This window comes from Pyxicephalus adspersus, chromosome Z (genome assembly GCF_032062135.1).
Source record: "Pyxicephalus adspersus chromosome Z, UCB_Pads_2.0, whole genome shotgun sequence".
In the NCBI taxonomy this organism is placed as follows: Eukaryota; Metazoa; Chordata; class Amphibia; order Anura; family Pyxicephalidae; genus Pyxicephalus; species Pyxicephalus adspersus.
Window position 1 is genome coordinate 59,281,973 of NC_092871.1, and position 6,000 is coordinate 59,287,972.

Genomic DNA, 6,000 nt, shown 5'->3' on the forward strand with positions numbered 1-6,000 from the left:
GCAGATCAGCTGCTGTTTGTCGCATTGCTAGCAGTCAAGACCAGGCATCATTGCCATCCCCCACAACTTCTACCCCACTGTCCAATCTTTCTGTGGTTAGCATTAGCAGCATCCAACCTTCCATCCCCCAGATGCTGGAGTGCAAGACGAAATACTGCCCAAATTACCCCAAAACAAAGCTAATCAATGCGGCAATTGCACAGCTGATAGCGCAAGAGCTCCTACCTTACTGGCTGGTGGACTCCAATGTGTTCCGTTAAGCATTTCTCTGCACGAACCCACAGTACGTTATGCCTAAGCGACAGTATTTTGCAGAAAAATGTGTTCCTGCTTTTCATTGGTTGGTCGAGCAAGCATGGAGTAGGAAGATATACCCTGTTTCCCCTATAACAAGGCACTGTCTTATATTTTTTGAAATGCCAAAATATGCCCTAGGTCTTCATTTCAGGGGGATGTCTTATTTTTCCATGAAGAAGACTAGAGTACACATTTATTGTTGAAAGTCACTCATGTACCATTGATTGTCCCCTTCTGATCACTCATGTGCCATCGATTGTCCCCTTCTGATCACTCTGTGCCATTGATTGTCCCCTTCTGATCACTCATGTGCCATTCCCAGAGCACATCGCCATTCAATTTCCTCCTCAACCTCCACTTCCACCTCCTCCTTTGACTCTTGTGCCTCAACCTCTTCCTCCAGGGACACTTTGCCGTGGAGACCCAGCACCTCCTATTCAGCAGCATCTGTTCACCACCAGCAACAACCTGCAGTTTGCTACTTCGGTGCACTATTCCGACGTTGCCACGCAGTCCTGAAGTTGCGAAACTTGGGTTCCCTCTTCCACATGGGCGCAGCCATTCTAAGTGCCTTGTGGGAGCAGGAGGACATATGGCTAACTCCCAACAGACTTCAGCCAGGCAAGGTCGTGTGTGACAACGGGGCCAATCTGCTGGCCCTGCGTTGTGGGAAACACACACACTTGCCTGGCTCACGTCATGAACCTTATAGTACAGTGCTTGCTTAGGAATTACCCAGGCCTCCAGCCGCTGTTGCTGAAGGCCAGAAAGTTGTCAGCGCATTTCTGCCGGTCATACATAGCCAGTGCCAGATTGGTGGATTTACAGCGAAATCTGAACCTGCCAGTGCACCGGTTAATTTGTGATGTAGCCACACGTTGGAATTCCACCTTTTACATGCTGCAGCGGCTGGCTGAACAACAGAAAGCGGTGGTGGATTACGTGGCAGAGTCTGTTCGTTTGAGACATATACCAAAACTACCTTTCTTAAGCCCTGCGGAGTGGCTGCAAATTGAGGACTTGTGCACTGTATTGTCACCTTTTTAAGAGGCCACCAGGATGATCAGCAGAGATCAGACCTGTGTCAGTGACACTATCCCCATCATATGCCTGCTGGAACAGATGATGGTGGATCTCGGACACGACACAGAGTGGACGCTGCATCAAGAGATGTTTCAAACATCATCTCGGACATGCGTGCCTACTAGACATAGTGCACCACAAATCCAGGAAGAGGAGTGAAAGGATCTCAAAGGTTCTTGGCTCTATTCCTCTCTCGTCTCAATCCATCCCAGAGTCTCTCATTGCATCAGAACAGGCGCCTGGGAAGAATCACTCAACGACGCATACACTCGTATGGTATCAAGCAATTTCCAACATTATTATAACAAACATCTAGTTATATATATCATACCAATATGCCATAGCGCATGCTCATTTATTACAATGGAAAATCACTAGTATATGTATTCTAAAATGAAACTGTTTAGCTACATAATTTCAGACACATACAAAACATCTTATTATTCATAAACAGTCGACATTATCTGAGTTTAGCAGAATTAACAAGGACACTCATCTTGGCAGAACATCAGGTTTATACACATATAGTCTAAACAACCAGGGAATACGTATATCTCTTATAACTAAAAACTAGAATAAGAAACAAAATGGAGTGTCTCAAGCACTTTCAATCCCCTCTTAAGTCATGAATATGACTTTACCTCCTATGATTTATCTGTAGATACTCTATGTACTCATGTCCAACGTCCCTTGTTCTAGGCCAGAACGCCTGAAATGCTTGCAATAAGGAGGGAATGCATTGAATACAGCAACACAGCAAGAGTAGACAGACGATTATAAAAATTCCATACATAAAAAGCATTTTCAACCAGCTAATATCAGGTAACCAGCTTAGAAACCAATTCCACCATGTGGATGATCCCACATCTTGTTTAATACCTTGTACAATTTCTTGTAATGCCTGTATTTCTTCCTCTATGGACTTTGAATGATCTGATAGGTTGAAACAACACATACCCTTCAAACTCTGGCATCCTAGATTATGCTTAAGCAATAGATAATCTACAGCAAATCTATTCTCTGACACTGCTCCTCTCAAACCTTGTAAATCTAACAGTATATCGGCTAGAGCAGTGGAGGTATGATTCAGAGATTTAGCTAATTCACATGCAATAGAATTTATAGTACGAGTATTATATATAGCCAAACCTGGGAATCCTACAATAGATGCTCCCAGGCTAATGTATTCAGAAGCACTTAATAGGGGCAACCCAGAGGTACAATCAGGAGACAATTGTTTGGCAATTGATCTTTTCCCGCTCCGATTATCCCTTGTAGGTTTCTCTCTTGGGAGTGCTACTGTAAGTCTAGAAAAGGTACAAGGACCTCCAGTAACATTACCAGGGATATAATTGAAAGTAATATTACCACAGGATAGGAACCACCCAGTGGGTAGTCCAATATCCTCATTTACGCCAGGCACCGGATGGGTGGCATTACAATTAATATTATTAGTAACATTACGTAGTGGTACCTTCATGCCTATACTATTATACTTTCCAGTACTAATATATGTATATTGCAAGTATGCTTTGACATTAGCGTATCCAACAATATTTCCTGGAGAGCCATTCATCCAATGGAGGTTGGGGCACACTCAACCAAAACTAAAACAATTATGGGCTGCTGTGACATTAACAGTGCTTACCATAATCTTATGCTTTGGCTTCCGGATATGACATTCCCCACAATAGAAGTATATGGGGGAGGGTAATGTGAATTTGGGATACTGTTGTCTGCTATACCACAGCTGTGCTAATATGCTCTGTGGAGTGGCCACTGCTATTAAACATGTGTGTGTAACGTGCCTTGGGTTGAGGATTCTGCAAACACATAGAACTAACATTTAGAGCTCCCATTAGTTTCACAGTACTATTATCTCCCAAATGGACTGATACTTCAGCCTTTTTACTCTGCTTGTCCTTTTTACTCTTGACCTGTTCCCCTGTGTGCCACACAGAAAAGGTATCTCTTCAGGGTGATAGATGCATGTAGTTGTAAGCCATATAGGCAGGAATATACACAAGTTACAAATCGTCAATAGGCAAAGGACTCTCCCAGAATCCTGTAAGTTCAACATCTTCAGCCTGTGATAGGGCACTCTTCAGGGCTTCACCCTCTCTGTCTCTACTTGATGCCGGAGAAGGAACCTCCGGAACCCTTTTTACTCTGCTAGCGTGAATCCAAATTGGAGCCTCCTCTGTGAGAATTGCTGTCCTGGTTACTGCTACCACTCGAGTGGGTGGTCCAAACGGGAACTCAGTCTGTTTCTGTCCTTTTGCCAGGCGCTGGACTATCACCACATCTCCTGGTTGGAAAGGATGCGTAGGTTCCTGTTGAGAGAAAGGAGAGGCACGAGCAACATCTTTTTCAATTTGATCTAAAGTTTCTACAAGTTTTCTCACATATTCTGCCTGTACTACTTCTAGATCCCCTTTTTCTATCAGGGGGGCTTTTGGACCCCAAGGAGTAGGGAAGGGTCTTCCCATTGGGACCTCAAATGGTGAGTAGCCCGTATTCTTATTAGGCTGCATCCTAATTTCTGCTAAGGCTACAGGCAAAAACTTTTTCCAATTAGTAAACGTACCTCCAGTAATTTTAATTAATTACGTTTTTTCTCTCATTGTTCTATTCATCCTTTCTACTACCCCAGAACTCTGAGGGTGGTAGGGGAGGTGGAACTTTAAGTCAATCCTAAGGGCTTTGGAAAGCTCCTTACATACCCTGGACGCAAAAGCTGGTCCATTGTCTGAGTTGATTTGGACCGGACATCCCCATCTGGGGATGATCTCTTGCAACAAAATCTTTACCACAATTTGTTTGGTTTCATTGGTAGTAGGATAAACCTCCGTCCATCTAGAGAACATATCCACAATTACAAGAGCATACTCCTGTTTATTTCCTGTCTGGAATATGGGTAAAGTTAATTTGTAAATGAGTGAATGGTGAAGTTGGGTAACTCAGATGCTGGTGTTGGGCCTTCTTTGAGTTATTTGGGTTGTTTCTGAGACATATAATATATCATGAAACATAGGACTGTACCTTTGATCTAAGGCTTGGTATGAAAAAATCTCTCCTAATGAGGTCAGTGGTTGCCTGTGCAACCCTATGGCCAAGGCCATGATATTGTGCAATTAAAATTGGGGCACTTGCAACTGGAACACATGGTTTCCCCTCTTTGCAGATAAGACCCGTATCAGGATTTTGTACTGCACCTACTGACTGCCATTCTAACTTGTCACTACTCTGGAACTAGGGAGGGCATTTGAACTGTTGCTGCCTCCCTAACAGCAGCCTCCTTTGCTGCCTTATCAGCTAGGGCATTTCCTTTCGCTATGTCCGTTTGAAGGCCAGTATGTGCTTTACAATGGACGATAGCAACTTTGCTTGGTAATTGGATGGTGGCCAGAAGATCATGTACTAGGCCTGTAAAGAATTGTTTTGTGCCTTTGAATTTTTGGGAGAGACCCCTGGCTTGTGCTTATGAGGATGGGTCCCCCAACGTGGTGAATACACTTCAATATCACGTCTGTATGTTTTATATGGACGTTGGTTTATCCTCTTTTCACAAAGGGACAAATAAAGTCTGGCAATATGGCCAAATAGTCCACAAGAATAGCATCTTATCTTGTGAAAGGCATTAACACATTTACTTACTCCTGGCACAGGTTTAGGCTGAGGACCTGGAATTTTCAGGACCTTTGATGACCGCTTACAAAACAAAGAAATGGTTTTATTAAAGTTGTGACCTTCCCTACAAACACTGGATGAGGACCCTGTCCTACTATACAAACAAGACACACCAGTTTCATTTGAATGTGGGGGTTGAACAACTCTCTCTTTATTTTGGTACTGTTTCTATGACTGGATGGCCTGGAAAGATCTATGTAGTATGCCTCTTATTTCGTCATAACTTTGTTTCTTGGGATCTATTAGGTGTTCACATTTTTCACGAATTACAGGATTGGCATTCTGGATGAGAAGACTCTTATATTCTACATCTTCTCGGGTGGCCTTGGAGTTATTAGTGTCCTAGGCTGCCCATAATCTATTTGCATACACCAGAGGGTTCTTTTCATTCTGTTGTTTAATTTGGTACGCTACCATTAATCCTACGGCTGAGGGGTAACTTATGGATTGCAATTCCTCTACAGTTTGACTGTAACTCCCTTTGCCCTCCTTAATACAATCTGGCAAGGCATTCCAGGTGTGGGGATCAATGGTTAAATGCAATACCTTCACCTGGTCACTAGGATTCCTAACTCCCAAAAATGCACACCTCTGTTGTACATTCATGGCATGGGACGTAATATGCTCCCGTGGTTTAAATTTTCCAATGAACTCTGCCACCCTCATGAGTGTTTTTAAAGGCTGAGTAGGGTACTCCCTAGAGTTCACTTCTTTCCCATCTGCATTTTTTTCTGTGGCTAAGAGATCTTGATTCCCACTAGGACCCTGGTCTATCACCAGCATGCCATCTGTATTTTCCTGTTGGCCTGCAATTTCTCCCATGGCAACAGGAAAAGGAGGATTTGGATCAACGGATTCATCTTCCCAATAATTTTTATAACCTTCCTCTTCCCCTAATTCATATGCACACGTTGGGGCTAACGCCCAGGC

The 6,000-nt window shown here is 43.4% G+C and overlaps 1 long non-coding RNA gene across 1 annotated transcript in view; it reads right to left on the reverse strand.

The window, feature by feature from the left end:
- Positions 1 to 3,698, reverse strand: part of LOC140343731 (uncharacterized) — a 554,400-nt gene extending 550,702 nt beyond the window's left edge. Inside the window, exon 1 of the long non-coding RNA XR_011923409.1 lies at positions 3,531 to 3,698. This is a non-coding gene — a long non-coding RNA (uncharacterized lncRNA). The remainder of the gene's footprint in view (positions 1 to 3,530) is intronic.
- Positions 3,699 to 6,000: the final 2,302 nt, after the last annotated feature.